Genomic DNA, 12,535 nt, shown 5'->3' with positions numbered 1-12,535 from the left:
GAGGCAGGGAATGCTGCCCAAAACACGACCATCATTCGGACCATGGACCGTATGAGGTATTCTAGCAAAGCCTTACGCGACATTAGAATGATAGGTTTAATCAACCATGCGCCAAATATATGTTGCTTAACCAAATTTCCTACGGTCCTGGAAGGCCCAGACGCTTGTAGATCCTGCCTCTTTCAGAGCAATCTGAACATCCCCTTTTTTTCTGAACCACAAACCGTTCTGAATGAGGATCCCACGAGTCCTAACTATTTTTTATGTAATGTCCGGTCCCTAGCCAAACATCCCACCGAAAATATGTGATCTTATCTCTTCCTACTCCCCAGAAATCTGTTTCATTACAGAAAGATGGCTCACACCTACTAACCATCCTGCTATTAGTTGGCCATTCCTGAGGGATATACATTAATACATTTAGACAGAGTAGGAAAGACCAAAGGTGGCATTGCCATAGCCTTTAAGCACCATCTGAAGGTGCAATGGATTTCCACCTTGGACAATGACAGATTGGAACCAGGCATTTTTAAAATCACCATATCTCCCACGGATAGCTGGAATGGTGCATTAATCTACCGCCCTCCAGGTCCGAGAGCTAATTTTTCCACCTACCTTATTCAACAAATTGCCATGCAGGTCCTCGCCTCCAGCAAATCTATTTTGCTGGGTGACTTTAATTTTCATGGAGAAGATCTCGACAATCCTGAAGTCAATAAGCTCATAACTAGCCTTAGTCTAATCGGTCTCTCCCAAAGGGTGTTGGGCTCCACTCATCGAGCAGGCCATGCTCTTACCCTAATTTTTACTAAAATGGCTTACCTTAGTAGTTACCCCCCATATCCCTTAACTTGGACCGACCATTTTATGGTCATGTTCATCTATCAACCTCGGTCTAACCTGATTTCTCCTCAAATTAGGGAACAGAAGCAGAAGGCAGTACAAAGGCACTGGAATAAACTATCTTTGGAATCCTTTAGTGATGCCTTCCATCCATGCCCACAAGAGTTTGGGTCTGACGACCTGGATGTATCTAAAATATTGGAAGGCTTCAACTCCGATCTAGGGACTGCCTTGGATCGTATAATTCCCTTATGCCAATATAACGCTGCTCAGCGAAGACACTCTGCGCCTTGGTTCACACCTGAGCTAAAAACTCATCAATCAAAATGTAAAACCCTGGAGGGGCGATGGAGAGGCAGTAAAGATCCTCAAGACAGGCACGCTTATAAAATAGCCCTGGCCGGCTATCATCAGAATATAAAAACTGCCAGGCATACTTACATCACGGCTCAAATTGATCAGGCTAGTAATTCCACCAAAGCGCTCTTCAATATAGTTAAAGACTTTGTATCACCTCAAGCCTGCAGACAAACTCCAGATGAATCACAAGATCTTTGCGATGCTCTAGCTAGTTACTTTCAAGAAAAAATTATGTCAATCTATGTGAACTTCCCTACTAGTGAACCCCATGAATTGGCTTTTTTAATCAGAGAAGATGTACCGGAAACCCCATTAAGGAACACTTTGGACCATTTCGAAATAACTACTCTGGATGAAGTGTCTAAACTAATATCTACATCAAAATCTAACTCCCCAGGTGACCTAGGCCCTCCAAAAACTATGGCGCTTCTATTTCCTAGTTGTGCCACAGAAATTCTCAAAATTTTCAACAGCTCGATTTGATCCGGCACTATTCCTACTGCCTGAAAAGAAGTGTATGTCCGCCCCATACCGAAGAAACCTACAGCTCACCCTCAGGTGCTTGGCAACTATCGACCCATATCTCTTCTACCTTTGTTGGCTAAGCACCTGGAAACCATCATAAACAGGCAGCTGAGTTTATTTTTCAAGTCTAATAAAATCTTAGACCCCTCTCAGTCTGAATTTCAGCCAGGCTTCAGTACTGAGACGACCATTCTTGCACTTACTGACTCTCTGAGGCAGGAAATAGATTGCAGGGATCTGTCATTTTGATCCTCTTAAATCTCTCCGCGGCATTAGATACCATCTCTCAAACTTTGCTTGCGGAGAGACCATATCTATGTGGTATCCGAGGCTCAGCCTTGAAATGGCTGAGAAATTTCCTGTCCGATAGATGGCAGAGGATTATGCTAGGGCCTTACCTTTCGCAGAAATCCTGCTTGGACAAGGGCATCCCACAGGGTTCCTGCCTAAGTTCTACAATATTTAATATTTACATGGCCCCTTTAGCAAAGATTGTTGAACCGTTTGGATTCGAAATTATCTCTTATGCTGATGATACTCAGCTGAGGTTTCCAATCGGCTCTGATTTGGAGATGAGAAAACCCGATTTGCAGCAGGCATGCTTGCAATTTCTAATTGGATGACAGAAAATTGCCTCCAATTGAATCCCAGTAATACTGAGATCATGCTCATGGGTAAAGCGTCAACCATCTGGACACAAGAGTGGTGGTCTGACCAGCTGGGATTTTCTCCCATTGCAGCCCAAGTTGTGAAAAACCTTGGACTGAAACTGGATCCAACACTAACCATGAAGGACCATGTGGCGGCCTCTATTAACTCCTGCTACTATAGCCTTCGCCTCTTATGTAGGATACTTCCCTACTTGCCAACTGATTATCGGAGAACACTGGTTCAAGCGATGGTGATGAGTCGCCTGGATTACGGGAATGCAATGCTGGCAGAAGGAGGTGAGACATTGCTCGTCAAATTGCAGTTAATTCAAAACACTGCAGCAAGGATGATTTTAAACTGTCCCCCAGGTTCTTCTTCGACTCCTTTGTTGAAACAGCTAAACTGGCTGCCAATTAAGAAGCATTCCTTCTTTAAGATCTGCTGTCTCACTTTCAATGCTGTGAATGGCAAAGGCCCCCTTTATCTGCAGAAGAAATGTATAAAACAGGTTTCGGGTTGCAACCTAAGATCCAACTCTTTGGCTTTGTTAAAGGTTACTCGTATCTGTTTAAGTCGCACGGGGGGAGACCCTTTTACATATCTCACCCCACGATATTGTAACCAGCTTCCAGTTGCCCTGGGAAAATGTACTTCCTATATTGCTTTTAGGAAACAACTTAAAACCTTCCTTTTTAATATTCCCATTTATTGTGACCGGGCTTCCCCCGCATTTCGCTAGGTAAGCGCCAAGATGCCCCCTGGTGATTCATGCGCTATAGAAAATTAAATAACATAACATAACATAACATGAAGAACTGGATAAATGCATGTCTTTAAAAAATGCAAATGGTTACTAATATGTACCATGTAAAACAATAATAATGAATTTGGTAGCAGCAGATGTGTTATGTTTCACTTGGATGTGTACTAAAATAACTTGGTACTAGAGCAGTTTATAGGTCAGTGCATCCAAAAAGGGCAAGGGTAAAAGAGAGTGTTACAGATTTTAAACCAGTAAAGGTACAGTGAAAGCGTTTCTCTGATTTTACTCACTATTCTTACCATACTGGGCCCTCAACGATTTGTCAACTCCTCATTACTGGACCTTACCACAGAGGAGTTGGCCCTCTGATTGATCTTTCTCTGTCGATAGGATGGGTGGGAATTAGGGTATCTAGATCTATGTTGGCCACCCAATGAGGACCACTAATTTGCAGCCAACTCAGAAATCTATAATCAGGTTCAAATGCACCTCTCATAGGACCATACTAAAGATGTAAAGTATTGAAAAGGGTAGACCCAACCTCCTGAAGAAGTTTAGTCTAACCAGAATTATACACATTAAGGGCCTCATTTACAAGCCCTTTTGTGCTCTGGAATCGTCACTTATATTGATGTTCTGGGGATGGACAGTGCAGTGGTATATCTATAAGACCACCTATAGCCACCCTGCATGCTGTTTCATGGCCATGTAGATATGGTGTAGACATGGTGTAAGGCAATAAAGCGCAAGTTGGTGCGTTGCCTCACACTGCGATGGGCTGGCGTGCCTTGGGCATTACGGTGGATTCTTCCACGTAACACTCACAACATTTGAAACATTCCTAGATTTACAATGTTCTGCAAACATGGGAATGTGTCAAAAGCCTACGCCACCTTAGGGGCACAATAGAGGAGGCACAACGAGGAGAAATAACTTTATTTCTCCTCATTTGGTCCTCTTTATATGTGTCGTGCTGAATGCAGCACATATAGAAGGGGGAAATTGCCTCCACTGATTGATTTTTTGCAGGAAGGTATGCCATCCTACACAAATACAATAATTCCCACAACACAGACACCCTTGCACCATGGTACAAGGGTGCCCGAGGTGGCGCATGGCAGCCAATTGTGCACCAGCACTGAGAAAGAGGACAGGAATGCACCGTATCTCATAGATATGGCACATTTCTGCCCTTTACTTTTGATGTAGTTCAGTGCTGCAAGAAGGGTTGTGGCACTTCACAATGCAAAAGCTTGTAAATGAGGCCCTAAGAGTTCTGCAGTGGCAACACAGAATATAAGACGCAGAACTTGATGCTTGGAAAATACTCAATGACTCTCTATATTACGCATTTCGAATCAATACTAAATAGCACAGTGTTAAAGAAAGAATATCAGGACACCTTATCAGACTCAAGTAAACTTAGATAAATTGGTTAATGTATTAATGATCCACAATCAATGCATATAGGTATAATTTTAAGCATTTTTGTCAGGAATCCTACAGCATGTAGTATGAAACCACACATTTATGCAAGGGTTCTAATATAGCAGAGGATGGTTCAAAAGTTTACATATTCCTGCCACCATTGAAGAGCAGAGGATGGTTTCTTGACAGAATAAACTCACAGTGAACAGAAATTTCAGATTCCCCTCACCATAAAAGGCAGAGGACGGTTTTAGGATTCACATCAAATAGAGGTTCAAACCACCATCAACAGCAGAAGGATGGCTCGTTCTCTTAACAGCATTCAAAAGGTTCTAAAACAAAGGGCAAAAGGATCAAGTTTAAAGTCAGCCAGGGTCGAGTCCATAAGCATGAGCTAAAGGGGAAAGGCAATTCAGGTTGCTCACCAAATAGTCCAGGGAAGCTCAGCAGACCCTTGTCACTGCCAAAGGCAAAAAAATGGGGCATAGACAAATCAGGCTTGTTCGACAAATAATAATTTAAATCAATCTGCCAAAGGTAGAAGCATCAGCAAATTCATTCAAAAGCAAAAGGATGATTATTTAAAGCGTAGGTCTGCTTGCATAGGGGAAAAATTGAGCATGTGTCAATGCCCCTCCTTTGGGGTCTCTCCATTTATAAGCATTGTGATGCTCCATATTCAGTCAACACACCATAATGGTCAGATCATCATGTGATTGTTCCTTTAGTTGTAAGGGACAAGATTTTGATACTCCAGCATGGTTTCCCATACATGTCATTGGAAACAATTCCTCCTTCCGTCCTCACAGGTTATTCGACAAAGAAAGGGTAAATCGTTGCAGACCATGTGGTCTGTATAAAGTTCAGTGAACACTAAAAGAATGTCCTCATATGAACTAAGGGGCCGATTATGATCGCGGACGGACTTGAGTCCGTCCGCGACCCCTGAGCAGAAGGGAACGTCCGCAAGGGCTGTGGCGTTCCCTCCGAGCAGATTAGGATGTGACCGCCAGGGTGGCGGTCACATCCTCTATCTTTAACATTGCGGCGGGTGCAGCTTCAAGCTGCACCCGCCGCAAGGTTAAAAATACATGCATCGCATTTGCATGCACAAAGCGGCAGGCACCATGCAGTGCCTGCTGCTTTGTGCACGCAAATGCAGGGGGGTACCATAGGTACCCCCATGTGCACCCCCCACCCCACCTTCACCCAGGGGGCTCACAACGGGCCCCCAAAGTGAAAGTCCGTATGCTTTTCCAAGGCGGAAAAGCCGCCGCGGAAAAGCATGCCTTTCACACCATCCTAATATGGCTGGCGGTGTCTGATAGACACCGCCAGCGATGTTAAAGCTTTTCCGCCGCAGTCGGAAGGCGACCGCGGCGGAAAAGCTGCGGACGGAATGCCAGACCCACCAGCCATCCCAATATGGCGGTGGGTCTTTCGAGGCCCCGCTGCGGTTTACCCGCATCCTCCGGGCCGGCGATGGCTTCCGCCAGCCCGGAGGATGCAGGGAAAACCGCAATCATAATAGGCCCCTAAATGTTGCATATGTAAAACAGATAAAACAACATTCGAAGAAACGTGAAAAGAATGGCAATTTTATTAGGCTATGAAATAATGCAGATTAGCATGAAACATTGAAAAGGGCATTTAAACTAATATTTATTTTGCAGAACAATAAACTCTTAATTAGAATCAACCATAATGAAATATATCAAGAAATTAATGTAAAGAAATAATAGTTCAATTGTCAGTGTATTATCACATGAAAATGATTAAGGTTACCACAAAATTTCAACATTCATATATGTAAATTATTCTCAAAATGTATTTCACTAACATTGTTTTGGCTTTTGTATAATCTTTATGATGTCTATACTCACAATTAAAAATATCAGCTATGTAGATAGTTCTCCATTAGAATTGTATTATTTTGGCAGTAAAGGTATTATAAATCATTTCTTCTATAACTAACCTGTTATTACACCTTATCAGTAAACATTGAAATCTTTTTGTATTTGTCTTCTTCTTTGTCTCTGTTTTTCAAGCACGATTTTACGGTGCTGTTTCTCATTTCTGTGTCGTTTTTCTCAAGGTGCTCAAAGTGAACATTTAGGTTTCTGTGTCTAAATCGGTAAATATGTCACATATATAGATTTATCTGACTTTGAGCTTCATCAGTATCATAAAAGCAAACCAATTCAGGCGACTTATGGTGATTCATGGCAGGATGAGAGTGTGGTAGTTTGCCGCTTGAAAGGTGGGTTTTATATTTCTTCTTCAGCTGTCAGTTGAAGTGGCAATTTTGCTACATTGCACACAGATATTTCCTTCCCTGTGCCCCATGACAGACTAGTGTTCACTGCTGTAGTGGGTATACATGTACTTACACTGGACAAGTAATACACATTAGCTGCATTCTAAATTCTATTGGCATACAGAGTTACCAGAGTAAATAAACAACGATTTTTTGATCCACCTTATTATTTGGTCCCCAGTGCATTAAAATACATTTTTAGGATTAGGACATAGAGTGAGACATTATTATGACTTACATGCGTTTGGTCATAAACCGAAAACAAATTTCAAAGCCTGTTGCTGTAAAATTGTGGACCAGTTGTAACCTATTGAATTGCTTTTCTCAAGCTCAAAGGCACACAGAATATTAAAATTCTCAATGCAAACATGTCTTAGTTTTTATTCATTCATTCAGTTTAACTTTATTTCGGTTTGTTTATGAACCATAAAAGTACATCGAAAAATAGAAAAAGTACGTTTACAACTCAACTAATACACAGTTACATCTCATTTTGGATGTTTGCAATAAATCAGTTAGCGTGCGGTTTATAATGTGACGATAAAAACACTAAGACAGTAGAATACAAGGGATAAAAAAAAAATTTAAAACACGGTGGAAGACTAGTTATTTCTGAGGCAGAGCAGTCTACCTACATTAAGTAGGTTACTACTACCGAATCAGTCTTCGTCTAATTAACCACATCGAAAACAAAAATTTTGCAATAGCAGTAACTATCAGTGCATTAGTATCAGTTTTTAAAATTCTAAAATAGTCTATATAATTCCTGACTCCTAGGTTCACACATAGCTGTATGATCCATTTTTTTCTGCTGACAGAATAAGCAGGGCAAAACAAGATCACATGGATTAAGGATTCATTTGGGTCATTGCAACCTGGACAAGGGCGAGCTAAACCCAATTTCCATTTATCAGTGTAAGAATGGAGGGGTAGTGTGCCATATCTGAACTGTAAATACAGTTTTTTTGCTAAGACAGGTTCTATAATGTCTAATTCCTTCTCAAAACTGTAGACATTCTTGAAATCCAAAAAGCTGTCAGTGAGGCTAGAAGGCCTGGCTGATCGAAGGACCTCTTCTAAGTTATAATATTTTATAGACTCAGCCAGGGTTCTCTTTGAGATGGATTTGCATGTGTCCTCCGGGTTGGACCAGAGATTCTCCATGCCGATCCTAGACGCCTGCCCCCTTATAAAAGATAACCACTTTATCCTCCCTGCGCCCGGGCGTGCCATCACAATCTTTAATTCTTCTCTATAGCACTCAAGCTCTGGGACACTCCACAATCTACGCCAATAGAGAAGCGGGCGTGAGGCAATTACTTCTGCAATGGGCCTCAGATTTATATCCAACCTTAGTGGAACTAGAGGGGTGTTAATTGGTAAGGAGAGCAGCTGTCTAATAAATTTATTCTCTGTTGTGCTGATCTCGTTCGCTGGACAATGGCCCCAGAGTTCCGCCCCGTAAAGGGTGGATGATCTGGTTTGAACCTTATATATTTCCAGCGGTACGCTGACTAGCTTATGGACACAAGATTTCTGCACTTTAAGGATACCCCCCATAGACTGAGAAAGGGTTAAATTAGCCTTAGTCATTTGGGTTTCCCAACTCATTTTATCATTTAAGGTCAGGCCTAGGTAAGTGAAATTATTTACCCTTTCAGGGCTCGTCCATCCATTGTCGGGCGTGGACAATTAGTTGCAGTGCCATTAAACACCATGTACTTGGTTTTATCTATGTTAATTACCAGATTCCTGTTCCTACAGAATTTGGTGAATTGGTCTAACACCCGCTGCATCCCCATAGATGTTTTTGAGAGCAGCAGGGTGTCATCCGCAAACATGAGTGCAGGAAATTTACCACCAGCTAAGTTAGGGGCGTCACTGTTATGTACACTAATTAGGTCATCAACAAGGCCATTTAAAAAAAGGGAAAATAGCGTAGGGGCCAGTACGCATCCCTGCCTAACTCCCTTCTCAATGGGAAAATCTCTTGTTAGCTGGCCGTATTTGCCATAACGAACCTTTGCATAGGTTCCTTCATGGAGTCTTTTGAATTGGTGGCATAAATAGGGTGGAATCCCCATTGTTGTTAATATACTCCAGAGTTGGTTTCTGTCCACCATGTCAAATGCGGATTTGAGGTCCACAAATGTCAGGTAGAGGCTCCCCCCTTCCATCACCCTTCCAGTAAAGGACCTGAAGCCGTAGTAATTGGTCAATGGTCGATGTTTTAGCACGGAACCCTGCTTGCAGGTGGGAGAGGATGTTGTTCTCACTAATCCAATCTTGCAAGTGTTGCAAAAGCAGTTTGGCATAGATTTTTTGAGTAACGTCAATAAGACTGATTGGTCTATAATTTGACGGGGCCAACGGAGATCCCTTTTTATAAATCGGAATAATTTCGGCCCCCAGCCAAGTGCTTGGAGGCTCTTGGCCGTCAAGAATAGCATTAAATATGACGGTCAAGTAGGGGACCCAGATCTTCGGCTCATCTCTGAAAAGATCACCAGGGATCTTGTCCAACCCTGGGGCCTTATTACATTTTAGCCCTTGGACTGCAAGTGTGACTTCCGACATAGTAAAGGGGGGGGAAGGGCATTCAGGGCCCGGTCTCAAAGACGTTATTAGTAACGCATTATGGGGGGAAGCAGGGCTAGAGTAAAGATCACCAAAGTATGCACACCAGGCTTCCTCGGTGATGTTGGGATCGATCTTTACCTTGCCTTCTGGTTTCCCAGTATGGACCAAGTTCCAAAAGGTTCGGGCATCTTTCGCTATTAATGCCTGTTTGATGGCCTTCCATTTCTCTGTTTCCCATTCAGATTTTGCATGGGAGGGGAGATTCTTATAGGCATTCCTTGCAGCCATAATGGTTGCTCTATGACCTGATTTGATGGCAGAAATTAGAGTGGTCTTCGCCTTCCTACAGGACTGGTTATACCAGGGATTTGTGACACATGCCTGTCGGTTAGTCTGTTTTGCCGGTTTAGAAAAACTAACCGCAAGGGCCAGCATTAATTCTTTATGTATGGTTAAAAATTTAGCGTCTTTATCAGGATTGTAGGCGTTTTCATGCAATATATTTAGGCGCTCAAGGTGGGGAATGACACTTTTATACAGTGATGCCAGATTGTCTGGGGACGGCTTAATAGAGGACCATCTAATTTTTTTACCACCCTGTGTGATCCTAATGGCACTGGAAACCAAATCAGCATCTTGGTACTCCCCGTCGTGGTTTGGCACTTCCAGTTCTGCTACCAAGGGGTTGTGGTCACTTTCCACGCGGTCAAGTACGTGGAAACATCGAATCAGGTGACATAGGGACATGCTAACCAAAAGGTAATCTATTGTTGTCGAGTGGCCCATTCCATTATAGGTACTCCTTCCTGGGCTATCCCCCGGGAAGCGGCCATTGCAAGCTCTAAGTGAGAATGTATATGTCAATGAGGTGAGCTGCATGGCCATGGGTGTCCAGATTTTAACTTGGTAAACATTTGGGGGTGGGATCCGGCAGGCGTCATCCTCATCTGTTGTTAACTGTGAGACTCCCCCAAGTGGTTCATAATGACAATTGAAGTCCCCCCCCATTATCACCTTGGTATCACTTGAGAAGCTGTTTAATAGGGCAGTTAAGGACTCTAAAGTATAAGAAACCGTACCCCCCAAAACCGGACGTAGATAGATGTTGATAATCGCTATTTTGGGTGTGTTTCTGCGGGTTAGGAGAATACATAAGATATCACAGGAATTGGTGTTAATTCTTTTAACCGAGAACCCAAGATGGACACCCACCCATATGGTCAGTCCACCAGATGGTCTGCCTCTAGGACCTTTGGTTGCAGGCTCGGCGTAAGTAACGAAACCCAATCTATGCTGGATAGTCCTAGCCCAAGTCTCTTGGAATATACAGATACCATGGTTATCCACATAGTCACACCACTCCATGTTATCTAGCTTTGCAACCAAACCTGCCACATTCCATGATAACAACAATACATTTTTGTTATTGGGACACTGTTGGTCAATTGGCTGGTTTGGGGGTATAACATTTTCCACAATTGAATCACCCACTTCGGGACTCGTCTGTTCCTTAGAGATCTCATGGTTAGTTACGGTGCGGTTGGCATCATCTATGCTAGAGGGGGAACTACCACATTGGGGGGATGTAATTGAGTACCTTGTCCCACTCTGAATGTCCTCCTCTACTAGCCCCCCTCCACCAACACTAGAATCTTTAGCAAGGGGGGCGGCCATGGCTGGAAGTCAATCACAGCCGTTTTATTTGAGAGACCCGTTTGGCAAAGATTAACAGGTAGAAGTTTATTATAAATTCTCTATTTGGGAATGGTAGGAGGTAGGAGTTTTTAGTTGTTTGGTGAAGGAGAGGCATCCGATCAAAATCCTTCTTAAGAAATGGGGTTGGTGACAGAAGTTGGAGGTTTCATTAAAAAGGGGGTCCGGTGATGCATTGTCAAACAACAGGAGACTTATATTTTTAATATTGAGCCACAGCCAATGTTGGTTCTTCCATTCTAAAATACTCTAAAAAAAGTGCTTAAGGGTGGTTGGTTTTAGTGCACCCTCTCATGGATGATGTAGATCGAATTGCCCAAAGCACAAATGTGACATTAGAGATTAATGTTTTTTATCAAGGGTTTTAGGGGGATTATAAGATTTTCTAAAATGTTTGATTTTCCTTAGCAGATGGCATTTGGCCTATTGCAAATATTATATCATTGTATAGTGCTAGCAACAATTTGTCAACCCCCTACCACTTCCAATTGCCTAATCTATACTCTGTTGTTATTGAGGGTTTGATGGACTGGTGGTAGAGTTATATGGATGGGCTGGTGTTCTGTCCAGGGGTTAAGTAATTGGATTTTTGCTGATTTTAAGGATGAAAATACATTCCCTTAGATGCACAGAGTGCAGTTCACAGTAAGAAAATGTCAGTTTATGAAGATACACTTTGTCTGTGTTATTTTTAGGTTGATGGAGACAAGGTTGAATGGAGCCCACAGTTTTGGGGTCAGTAAATTAGATCTTACATCCCCTTGTCCCTAGATTCACTTGTCCTTGTGATAGATAGATATATAGATAGATAGATAGATAGATAGATAGATAGATAGATAGATAGATAGATAGATAGATAGATAGATAGATAGATAGATAGATAGATAGATAGATAGATAGATAGATAGATAGATAGATAGATAGATAGATAGATAGATAGATAGATAGATAGATAGATAGATAATACTTTTTTGCACGATTTATTAAAACCATTACATTCTGAGACCCTGAACAGTAGTGGAAGCAGCACAAATAAATAAGAATAAAAAGCATATAAAGAAGACATTGGCAATGTCGCATTAAAATCAAATGTATTGGGAGGACAGTAATAATGAGAATGAACTAATAGGCACCCATTTGCATTGCTTCAGCTACTGTTATAGGCCAAATAGGGAGGAGGTAAGTTTGTGGGATTTGATCTAGTTTAGTGCAATTAGGGAACTAAAATACTCTTCTGTAGCAAGAAGACTGTTCTGTCCAACAAATTGGCCATTTTATCTCTAAATGTCAATGACGGTAGGCATTGGAAGAGGGGAATGAGCATTCTATTACCTTCAGAGGAGTTTGCTGTCCAA

General features: G+C 42.2%; 1 protein-coding gene across 1 annotated transcript in view; it reads left to right on the top strand.

The window, feature by feature from the left end:
• NALF1 (NALCN channel auxiliary factor 1) overlaps positions 1-12,535 on the top strand; it is a 1,236,035-nt gene that overhangs the window by 212,233 nt on the left and 1,011,267 nt on the right. The gene's annotated exons all lie outside the window — the stretch shown is intronic.

This window comes from Lissotriton helveticus, chromosome 8, assembly GCF_964261635.1.
Source record: "Lissotriton helveticus chromosome 8, aLisHel1.1, whole genome shotgun sequence".
Taxonomy (NCBI): Eukaryota; Metazoa; Chordata; class Amphibia; order Caudata; family Salamandridae; genus Lissotriton; species Lissotriton helveticus.
This window is presented reverse-complemented; position numbering and strand designations above follow the sequence as displayed.